This window comes from Micromys minutus (genome assembly GCF_963924665.1).
Source record: "Micromys minutus genome assembly, chromosome: 19".
Taxonomy (NCBI): Eukaryota; Metazoa; Chordata; class Mammalia; order Rodentia; family Muridae; genus Micromys; species Micromys minutus.
In genome coordinates, this window is record NC_137954.1 from 29,168,310 (window position 1) to 29,180,556 (window position 12,247).

The 12,247-nt window shown below is 40.5% G+C and overlaps 1 pseudogene across 1 annotated transcript; it reads left to right on the plus strand.

The window, feature by feature from the left end:
* The first annotated feature begins 9,743 nt into the window (after positions 1–9,743).
* On the plus strand, positions 9,744–11,390 carry LOC308433231 (60 kDa heat shock protein, mitochondrial-like; annotated as a pseudogene). The gene has a single exon. The product of its transcript is annotated as a 60 kDa heat shock protein, mitochondrial-like (transcript).
* Positions 11,391–12,247: the final 857 nt, after the last annotated feature.

Genomic DNA, 12,247 nt, shown 5'->3' on the forward strand with positions numbered 1-12,247 from the left:
GTTCCTCACTACCTTCCAGTCTCCAGTTCTGCCTCTCTGCATTGTGCCCACATCCTGCCGTCTCTCTACCACTTCCTTGCTCCTTTCAGTGACTGCTGGGTTCTCTGAGTGTCTGGAGTCATCTCAGGAATAGTCCCCCGTGTTAGACTCTGTTCATGCTCTATAGCACTAGGCAGGAATCATCTTGGACATGATCTGCCTATGACTTCCTGCCCCTCCGCCAGGCCTGTGAGGCATGTGGTTGTCCCTAGCCAAGCTCCATAGGGCCCCAACTAGTGGTTGTCTCAGGCTTGCCTTTTTTAGGGAATGTTAGTCTACTAATCACTCAGATGTTCATAGGTCAGATCACTGAGTGCAGACATACCCTCTCTCCTCTTGCCATCCACTGATACACATTCAACACAACAGCCACACCTGCAAAGCCTCTAGGGGCAGGCTGTCTTTTATGCCAATATGATACAGTATTTATTACTACAGTACAGCTTGAGACCAGGGATGCCTCTGGAAGTTCTTTTATTGTATAGTATTTTTTTTAACTATCGTGTGTATGTGTGTGTGTGTGCGTGTGTTTTGGTTTTTTGTTTTGATTTGTTTTTGTCTTTTTTTTTTTTTTTTTTTTTTTTTTTTTTTTTTGTCTTTCCACATGAAATTGCCTCCTTGTGGGATCCTTTTTCTCCTACTGGATTGTCTTATTTAGCCTTGATGTGATAGTGTGTGCCTGTTCTTATTGTAGCTTTTTATCCTATGCTTGGTTGCTATCCCTGGGAAACCTGTTCTTTTCTGAGAGGAGGAGGGGATGGATCTGAGGAAGGAGGGAGGCATGGGGTGGGGAAAGGTTGAGGAGAGGGGAAGGAAGGGAAACAAAAGTCGGGATGTAATATACGAGAGAAGAATTAAAAATTTTAAATTTAAAAAAGGAAGACATAATAAACAACATAATTAAGTCTATGAGTACACACATATAGCCAATATTATAATAAATTTGGAAAACCTGAAAAAAAAGAACAACTGAGAGTAACATATGAGAAACACATATATGGATGTTTGCTATGCAAAATCTAGATTCAGCTACACATGTATACACATACCCAAAACAAGGAAAGAAGGAAGGAAAGAAGGGAGGGAGCAAGGGAGGGAGGAAGAGAGAGAGAGAGAGAGAGAGAGAGAGAGAGAGAGAGAGAGAGGTGGTAGTGGGAGGGAGGAAGAGAGAAAGAAAGAGGGAGGGAGAGGGGAGGGACAAAGAGAGAGAGAAAGAGAGAGAGAGAGAGAGAGAGAGAGAGAGAGAGAGAGAGAGAGAGAGACGGGGAGGGATTGGACCTGCAGAAATTGGGTAGATAACAGAGAGGGAATGATGGAGACAAATGTGGAAAAGCAGTGATACATCTACATCACAATGTTATAATGAAACACACTTTTGAACATGACCTAAAAATTAATTCTAAATAAATGACGGTATAATTTATAGACAGCATCTTGTAACTGACTTACCAGGGCTTTGTAAAGAAACCTTACCAAAAATCATAAGCAAAACACAAGACCTTTCCCACTTAGAGAAGATGAACAGAGACACAGAATTCTTCCTAACATCAACTTGTTAGACAATGACCTTCCTTTCCTGGATATTCTCATGTTCTTTTCCAAAATTATATAATCCCTGGTTCATCCCAAATAAAGCTTATGTGTTCACATCTACCCCCAATAAAGAAAAATGAACAAGCTAAGATTGGCTCAAAGAGCTGCTTCATCAAAGATCGCCATAGAGAAAACCTTTGCCTAAATGATCCGTGACACTAAGACTCCCAAATGAGGGCTTCTCTTTTTTCCTGCCTCTTTGTCACTCAGAACTCACTCCCAACTGAACCAGAATTCTGCCCATCCATGAGCAGAATCTCTTGGTTCCAGGTCTCCTGTTAACATCCTGGACATGTTAATAGGAGACCTAGAACCACAGCATTCATTCCAGATCCCACTTTCCCACTTCTGACATTCTAATGTCCCAAAAGAGAAATGCAGACAGCAGACCCTTCCTAGACTTGGCCTTGTCCTCTCTAAGCCAGTGTATCAGCAATGTTCAGATACCATAAAAGGAGAAACAAAACACGAAAAAGAAGAAGAAGAAGAAGAAGAAGAAGAAGAAGAAGAAGAAGAAGAAGAAGAAGAAGAAGAAGAAGAAGAAGAAGAAGAAGAAGAAGAAGAAGAAGAAGAAGAAGAAGAAGAAGAAGAAGAAGAAGAAGAAGAAGAAGAAGAAGAAGAAGAAGAAGAAGAAGAAGAAGAAGAAGAAGAAGAAGAAGAAGAAGAAGAAGAAGAAGAAGAAGAAGAAGAAGAAGAAGAAGAAGAAGAAGAAGAAGAAGAAGAAGAAGAAGAAGAAGAAGAAGAAGAAGAAGAAGAAGAAGAAGAAGAAGAAGAAGAGGAAGAGGAAGAAGAAAACAGCATAATTGAGATGAAATCTTCTAGGAGTTTTTCCTCAGAGTCAGTGCAAAGAATCTGTGGTATAGAGAGTGCCAGGGTTGCATCAAGATGGCAGCTAAACTTGGTAACATCTGAGAGTCTCCCATGTGGTATTCGTTATGAAGATGTAAAGGAGTTATGGAGAGCAACTGAGACTTGGCTCTGTGAGAGGCCATTGATGAAGGTGCAGTTTTAGTTGCAGTAGAAATTCCAGGATATTGTGTAGGGAGCCGTTTGTGCCACACCCAAACATGGCGCCGGCTTCCCACCGAGAACTCAGCAAACAGAGCTGTTGCCCAGCCAAGAGACTTAATGCGCATGCGCCACAAACGTCATAGCCCGCTTTCGGGGCATACTATTGAGTTACTGGAGGGCGCACCAATCAGGTAGCGACACGAGTCTCCTAGGCATATATAGCAGTGCATTTCTCCCCCCACGTGAGGAGAGAGGGAGATGGTGGAGAGATTGCAGGAGACCCCACGTGGAGAGATGGCAGAGAGATCCCACGTGGAGAGACTGCACATGAGAGGTCGCCTATACAGTAGACCCCGGTAGGGAGTCCCCGGCTCAGAGAGAAGTTTCCTGCTCAAGAGATCCCCTGCTCAGAGTATTGTACAATAAAGGTTGTCCGCAGAAGAATCCGGTTGTTGCACGCCTGTTCCTATCGGCGGGAAGCGTGGGCGCGTGACAATATTGGAGAAGCTAGGACCAGGAGACAACCACTACGGACATTGGTAGGTGTAGAGTTGAGCCAGCCTAAATCTATTAGACATGGTATGTGTATTATAGATAATAAACTCGGAAAAGGACAGATGCCTGAGCTCTTTGGAGCACAGCAGCTTGTGAGTCCCAGATCGCTGAGTCCCAGTCAACATTGAGATATGAGATTTTGGGACTAAACTGCTAGGCTTGTTTTTTATATGCTGGACCATCCTTTAGAGAATAAGAAAGTACTAACTTATATTTTGTTTGACAGAACCTACAGGGGGAACAAAATACTCACAGGAGGAAATACAAAGACAAAGTGTGGAGCAGAGACTGAAGCAAAGGCCATCCAGAGACTGCCCCACCTGGGGATCTATCCTATATACAGTCAACAAACCCAGACAATATTGTTGATGCCAAGAAGTGCATGCTGACAGGAGCCTGATATAGCTATCTCCTGAGAGGCTCTGGCAGAGCCTGACAAATACAGAAACAGATGCTCTCAGCCAACCATTGGACTGAGAATGGGATCGACAGTGGAGGAGTTAGAAAAAGGACTGAAGGAGCTGCAGGGGTTTACAGCCCCATAGGAAAACAACAATATCAACCAACCAGACCCCCGGAGCTCCCAGAGACAAAACCAACAGCCTAAGAGTACAAATGGAGGGACCAATAGCTCTAACCCCATATGTAGCAGAGGATGGCCTTATTGGGAATCAATGGGAGAAGAGGCCCTTGGTCCTGTGAAGGCTTGATACCCCAGTGTAGGGGTATGCCAGGGCAAAAAGATAGTAGGGAGTAGGTGGGTGGGTGGGTGGGGGAGCACTCACATAGAGGCAGGGGAAGGGGGAATAGGATAGGAAGATTCTGAAGGGAAAAATCAAGAAATGGCATAGCATTTGAAATGTAAAAAAATATCTAATTAAAAAAGAAAAGGAAAAAGAAAGTAAAAGAAAGATATTTGTTATCTTAAAAAGACTGAACTTTTGAAGTGTTTAATTTTTTAAAGACTGAAAGACTTTTACATTGTGACATTAACACAAGATCTTGGGGATGAATAAGAAAGAAAAGTTTATGGTTTGAGAATAAAGTGTTTGCGTCAAGCTGAGAAGTGGTCAGTTGTGCAGGTTAGTTTTTTATCAAGTTGACACAAACTTTAGTCACCTAGGAAGAAAGAATCTCCTCTGGGGGTTTGCATCTGTCAGACTGGCTTGTGGAAATGTTTGTGGGGTATTTTTTGACTGGTGATTGATTTGAAGAGACCAAACCCACTGAAGGTAATGCCACCCTGGGAAGGTGGACCTGAATTGTATAAGAAAGCAAGCTGACCAATCCATGGAAGGTGAGCTTATAAGCAGCCTTCCTCCATGGTCTCTGCTTCAGGTCCTGTTTTCAGATTCCTCTTGAGTTCCTCAATAATAGATTATAATGTGGAGAGTACAACCCAAGCCAACCCTTTCTTTGCCTCTTTTTAGTTTTAACTCAGTGTTTTGTCACAGAAAGCTAGAGCGCTGTCGGTGGAGGTCTTGGGATATTTCCTTGTCTAGGACAAACACAAAGTTGTCCTAATGGGGTGTATCAGACACCTGTGAAAAAACTTCAGTGACAGCCAATGTTTCATATCAACCGAATGATTTTTTACAATTAGCAGTGACACACTATTTGTCTTTATTATATCTTCTAAGTTTCAGATTGTATGACATCACACAAACACCCTATGAAATGAAGGACATTTTTAAAGGTTAGATCTAAGTCAAGATGTTGAGCACTTCAAATCCTCTCAAATAAATAGATCCTAACTATTCCATCAATATCTCTTAATTGCGATAGATAAAAAATAGATCCTTCAAATAACTCGACTTGAGCACACTTCGATATTCTCTCACTTATAAAATGTTTGATTCACACTGCAAAGGAAGGTGTGTGGAAACCTTTTGTGTGGCTATTTTAACTGTTTGGTCATTTCCCTGTCCACCTCAATATCCATCATGTAATAAACCCATGTTGGGTGAGTCTTGGTTACAAAGTCCCAGGCTAGACTCTCATTCAGCAATCTCTCCAGTGAGCTATGAAGCTGAGGCTCTCCAGATAGCCCTCATTATATCAAAGTATATTTTAAATGCAATCACAAAGTACAGATACATATCTTGTTAAAAAAAAAAACTGAGATTGCGTAAATACTGTAGTTATTCTCTTAAAGAAATATTGAATGGTTCAATATTATTCCAAATATTCATCTAATTACGTTTTTGTCATTTTTATGATTGTTATTATTTCAAGTAATCTGCTCAGAAGGGGGTACAATGCTTAAATAGAGAATAATTCAATGTGCTGTGACCACTTTCTGCAATGGAGTTTCATTTACTGAGATGGCCTCACAAGACAAATTCCCTGATACTTTTAGACAGTGTTAACAAATCCCTGGAAAGGATGTTTAAATAGTTTAGATAGATGGAGCTATTGTAGGCTGAACAAACCTATTAGGTAAGCACTGTTTTATATTGTTAAAAGAGCTGAGGCTGAAAGGGGGGCATTTTTCTTAAGGTCACAACTTGCTTAGTTGTTTTTCCTTTCAAATGATTTTCTCTTATTGTTTCAATTATTGCTTGTGTGGGAGTTAGTTTGTGGATATGTGTACAAAAGAAGGATCTGATGTTTGTATCAGATCTCCTGGAGCTGGAATTACAGGCAGTTGTGAGCTGCCAGATATGTGTACTTGAACTTGTACTCGGGTTCTTTGCAAGAGGAGTGAGTGTGTGCTCTTAACCAGGAATTGGGATAAACAATTGTGAATAGGAATTAGTTCAGCATGACTCCACCAAGAGGAGGAACAAGATTTTTTACAAAGAACTGTGAAAGAAGAAAAATCTCACTTAAAAAAAAAAAATCACCGGGGCTGGAGAGATGGCTCAGTGATTAAGAGCACTGACTGCTATTCCTGAGGTCCTGAGTTCAAATCCCAGCAACCACATGGTGGCTCACAACCATCTGTAATGGGATCCAATGGCCTCTTCTGATGTGTCTGAAGACAGCGACAGTGAAGTTATAAATAAACAAATCTTTAAAAAAAAAAAAATCACCAAAGACCAGCATCTGGCTTTGGCAAATGCTTAAGTTCCCAAGACACGAGAATTACAGATGATATGCCCAAAAAGTCAGGCACGGGAGGCAGTCAAACCGCATGTTAAGAACAATGTGGTTCTGCAAGACTGAAGCTTGACATAAGGAAAAAGAGATAAGGAGACAATAAAGCTGGTCCTGGGGGACTCTGCAAGAAAACATCTCCCAGCCTTTCCTTTTCTAGTGCATACCATGAACCAGGAGACATTTATTTAGGCTAGAACATGAAAACCAAGAAAAGTGAAGTGAAAGCCTTGTTAAGAACTTAGACAAAGCATTTGCCACTATAGGGAAAAACAAAGGCAGAGAAGAAACTGATTTTAAAAAAAAAAGGAGTAAAGAGGGGTATAGCACTGGAGCTCTTTAGCTCATGCGATACCTTTCAAGAAAAGAAGACACACTGTACCATCACTGTTTTAGTGCCATGGTGTGGTAATACTTCGTGTAAGTCACTACTTGATGGCACAGTGACAGTATGTGTAACTCACTGACTTGTCATATGGGCCAACTTACTTGACAACTTCATTTGCTTTTGGGATTCAATGTAGAACTTCTTTCTTACCACACTTGCCCTGATGTTGCCCCCCACGTTACCTAAACCTTTGGGCTTTGTTTTTTATATCCTTGGAGAGTTTTTCTGCTTTGTTTTGCATTAGGAAACAGTGGTCAGTATAACTACTCATTGTGAACATCATAGATATAATCCTTTTGGATGCTGAAGGAACTTGAAGGCAACTTTGTACAGTGCAGACAACAAAGAAGGACAGTGAAGACCCCGTTCTCGTTAAATCACAGAGGCGGCTGGAGGACCTGGGGAATTGGTTGATTTTAACAAATAATTAGAATATGATTTAGAATTTTTACTTCTTTCATTTTAGTCTGGAAACATGACAGTAGCCTGTGGCATCATTGAAAAAAAATAAAAGTTACTGCTAAATTATTCATCTGAAATTTGCAATGAAACAAGAAGTTCGGTTTCTTTAAAAAACTGTTTGAATATTTTAAAATCTTATAAGGAAAATCTGCTGCGATCATAAAACAAGAAAGAGCCTTAAACAGTTGTAAGAAGTGGCTACAGCATTAACTCTCTGCTGGGGGGTGGGGGGTGTTCTACAAAGCAAATGGTCTTGTGAGGCTAATTGCTAAACTGTTCCTAATTTGTTTCCCAGGGTTTGAAACGGCTTTTAATTGCTGCTCCCTGTTTGGTGAAGGCAAAGAAGAAAGGCAAGCATGCCAAATTCATTCAATGTTTCCAATGTCTAGCAAAAGCTGCCTATGCTGAAGATTTGAAAGTGTAACCCCAAATAAAAAGCCAAAGGGTAGACTGAGGCTTTAGCTGTTGGTTAAATTCGAGGGAATACAACAAAGACACTGCCAACATGACCATGCGATGGCTTGACTGGACATGGTCAGAGCTCGGGAAGTGGGATAATGAGACAGTGGATGTGGAGAGATAGCGAGAGATAAGGAATAGAGCAAGTCGAGAACAGGAAGACAGCAAGAGATAGAGAATAAGACAGAGCCTGGGATCAAGGTGGGGCTAGAGAATAGTAAACCCAGCAAGAACAGAGAACTGTGAAAACAGCCAGCTTATAGGCAGAATAAGAAGCTGAAGAAAGAGAAGGGTCAGAAGACAGGTACATATGATACAGAGAGAGCCTGGAAGCCAGCATGCAAGCTGATGTTTAACCAGACGTCGCTGTCAGTGGAGAGCCATATGTCCAGTCTGCCAGAGGTACGGAAAATGACTCCTTTGAGCAAATCGGAACAAGTTTCACAAGTTTCTGAGATATGCTGGCTTTGTTCTAGCTGTTAGAAATCCTTTTATGGTCCAGGTTGATCTCATTTCTTGCTTCTGGAGATGGAGGAGTTGGTGTTTCCTTTGGACATGAAAACAGTGAACATGGACTTGTCTCTTCCTACGGGTCACAGTTCTTGGTCTGAGCTATAAATGCAGCTCTCTCTCTCTCTCTCTCTCTCTCTCTCTCTCTCTCTCTCTCTCTCTCTCTCTCTATCTATCTATCTATCTATCCTATCTATCTATCTATCTATCTCTATCTCTATCTCTCTCTCCCTCTCTCCCTCCCTTCCCCGCCTCTTTCTCTCATTTTGATTTTATGGGAATGGCATTCTATGTCCTTAAAGTGGGTGAATATTTGAAGGAAATTGGGTCCATATTCTTCCCAGTTTGTAGATAATACAATTCACTCTTCAATCTAAAGTGAACACACAGACAGACAGACAGACAGACAGAGATTTTTCCCAAATGCCAAATTCTTAAAACATCATCATGTCTGCAATTTCATTGAATTAAGCCTGCAATGTTAGTAGCATATGCGTCTATCCTGTGAAACAGGAATTTAAAGGAAAACAGAAAGAAAATGTATTTGAATCTATAGTCGATGAAGCCACCTTAAAATAAACACATGCAATAAAACATAAAGTAAAGAGCAAACAATATCTAATAAGAATACAAATCAATTGGGGATTTATTGATATATAAGAAGAAATAAAGAAAGGATTTTTTAAAGATTTTTCCTGGAATTAAATGAAAAAAAAATCAATAAAACTTCTAGAACTCATAGAAAGAAGTCTTATGAGGAAAACTTGTAGTTCTAAATCACTACATTTTTTTTAATTCAGAAAAAGCAAAAATAAATGACTAAATGATGCAACTCAAAAATTTATAAAAACTAGAACAAACCAAATCCAAACCTAATCAATGGAAAGAAACAATAAAACTCAGAACAGAAATTAACAAAATAGAAATATTGCCAAGAATCACTAAATCTAGGAGTTGGTTCTTTGAGAAGATAAGCAAGATTGACAGACCCTCCTTCAACTTATCAAAAAAAAAAAAAAAAAAAAACTCACATTAACACAAGCAGACATGACACCATTCCAATATATACCAAAGAAATGTATAATATTGTTATGGAATACTTTAAAAGCCAAAAATAATTAAATGGGCTTGTTTAGATGAGGCCAAACTACCAAAATTAACCATAAAGAGATTAGTAACACAAACAGATTCATAACAAATAAGGAGATTGAAATAGTCATGAGAGGTCTTATAACAGAAAACAGCCCAGAGTCAAATGGATTCACAGCAGGATTTTTATCAAGCTTTTTAAAAATCAATAGCCAGTTTTTCTTAAGTGATAAAGGGAAGAGAGACAGAGGGGGGGAAGGGGGGAAGGAGGAAGGGAGGAAGGGAGGGAGAAAGACAGACAGACAGAAAGAAAGAAAGAAAGAGAGAGAGGGAGGGAGGGAGGGAGGGAGGGAGGGAGGAAGGAAGGAAGGAAGGAAGGAAGCAAATGAGTATGCCAACCTCATTCTATAAAACTAGTTACATTCTGATAGTAAAGCCAGTTAAGACACCAAAATAAAATCAATTTAGAGTGCTGGGTCCCTCACTCTCCACAGACGGCCTGCTTCGCCTCTTGCTCTCCCACCACCGCCCCGCAGAAATGCTTCAACTACTCACAGTCCTTCTCCAAATGAGACCAGTGTCCTGGGCACTGGCTCCTCATCTCACTCGGGCCTATGTCAAAGATGTGAAATTCGGTGCGGATGCTCGAGCCTTAATGCTTCAAGGTGTAGACCTTTTAGCCGATGATGTTACAATGGGGCTGTTACAATGCGGCCAAAGGGAAGAACAGTGATTATTGAACAGAGTTGGGACGTCCCAAAGTAACAGAAGATGGGGTCACTGTCGCAAAAATCAATTGATTTAAAGAATAAATACAAAAATACCAGAGCTGAACTTGTTCAGGATGTTGCCAATAACACAAACGAAGATGCTGGGGATGGCACCACCACGGCCACTGTTCTGGCACGGTCTATTGCCAAGGGCTTTGAGAAGATCCGCAAAGGAGCTAATCCAGGTGGCTACTATTTCTGCAAATGGAGACAAAGACATCGGATATATCATTTCTGATGCAATGAAAAAGGTTGGAAGAAATGGAGTCATCGCAGTGAAAGATGGAAAAGCCCTGAATGATGAGCTTGAAATTATCGAAGGCATGAAGTTTGATAGAGGATATATTTCCCTGTATTTTATTAACACATCAAAAGGTCAAAAATGTGAATTCCGAGATGCCTACGTTTTATTGAGTGAAAAGAAAATTTCTAGTGTTCAGTCCATTGTACCTGTTCTTGAAATTGCCAATGCTCATTGGAAGCCATTGGTCATAATGGCTGAAGATGTTGCCGGAGAAGCTCTAAGCACACTGGTTTTGAACAGGCTAAAAATTGGTCTTCAGGTTGTTGTAGTCACAGCTCCAGGGTTTGGGGACAGTAGAAAGAACCAGCTTAAAGATAAGGCTATTGCTACTGGTGGTGCAGTGTTTGAAGAAGAGGGGGTGAATCTAAATCTTGAAGATGTTCAAGCTCATGACTTAGGAAAAGTTGGAGAGGTCATTGTCACCAAAGATGATGCCATGCTTTTGAAAGGAAAAGGTGACAAAGCTCACATTGAAAAACGTATTCAAGAAATGACTGAGCAGCTAGACATCACAACTAGTGAATATGAAAAGGAAAAGCTGAACGAGCGACTTGCTAAACTCTCAGATGGAGTCGCTGTGTTGAGGTTGGAGGGACAGTAATGTTGAAGTGAATGAGAAGAAAGACAGCGTTACAGATGCTCTCGGTGCTACAAGAGCAGCTGTTGAAGAAGACATTGCTCTAGGAGGGGGCTGCGCTCTTCTTTGGGGCATCCCAGCCTTGGGTTCATTAAAGCCTGCTCATGAAGATCAGAAAATAAGCTTAGAAATTATTAAAAGAGCATTTAAAATTCCTGCAATGACGATTACTACAATTCAGTTGTTAAAGGATCTTTGATAGTTGAGAAAATCCTGCAGAGTTCCTCAGAAGTTGGTTATGACGCCATGCTTGGAGATTTTATGAGCATGGTGGAAAAGAGAATCATTGATCCAACAAAGGTCGTAAGAACTGCTTTACTGGATGCTGCTCTGGTGCCCTCCTTGCTAAGTACAGTCAAAGCTGTAGTGATAGAAATTCTTAAAGGAGAGAAGGACCCTGGAATGAGTGCAATAGGAGGAATGGAAGGAATGGGAGGAATGGGAGGAATGGGAGGTGGCCGTTCTAACTCCTAGAATAGTGCTTTGCCTTTATCAATGAACTGTGACGTGAAGCTCAAGGCAGGTCCCTCACCAATAACTTCAGAAAAGTCACCTGAAGAAAATGACTGAAGAGAAGGCTGACTGATCACTGTAACCATCCGTTACGGGTTTCCTTTGACAATATATAATGGTTTACTGCTGTCATTGTCCATGCCTACAGATAATTTATTTTGTATTTTTGAATAAAGACATTTGTACATTCCTGATGATGGGTGCAAGAACCATACACCATGTCCTGCTTTCAGCTTAAATCACTGGGGCATCTCTACTGTTCTGTCAGCATCAGGACTGTAGCACTGTCACCACATGAGAAGTTCAGAAGCAGCCTGTCTGTGGAGGGCAGAAATGATTGTGTACAAGGCAGAGAAGTGTCCATTATGTGACCTTTGTGTAATAAAATTTTGTTTAATGTTAAAAAAAAATCTCTGATGAACATAGACTCATAGATGTTCAATGAAATTCTTGGAAACAGAATATGGACATATATCAAAAAACTTATATTGTTTATTGTGTTATTGGTTTGCATATCTTGAACCATCCTTGCATCTCTGGGATAAAACCAATAATGTAATAAACCACAAAAGTGAAGATGATAACAAAAATCATATGATCATCGCAAAAGATACAGAGAAAGTGAGTCTTTGACAAAATCCAATCATAATAAAAAGTCCCAGAGACTGTAGGAATAGAGAAAATGCCAACCATAAGAAAAGCTATACAGATAACATTATTCTAAATGGAGAAAAACTTAAAGCAATCCCACTGAAATCAGGAATAAGACAGGGTTGTCTACTATCCCTACTCCTTTTCAATAATGTGCTTTAAGCATT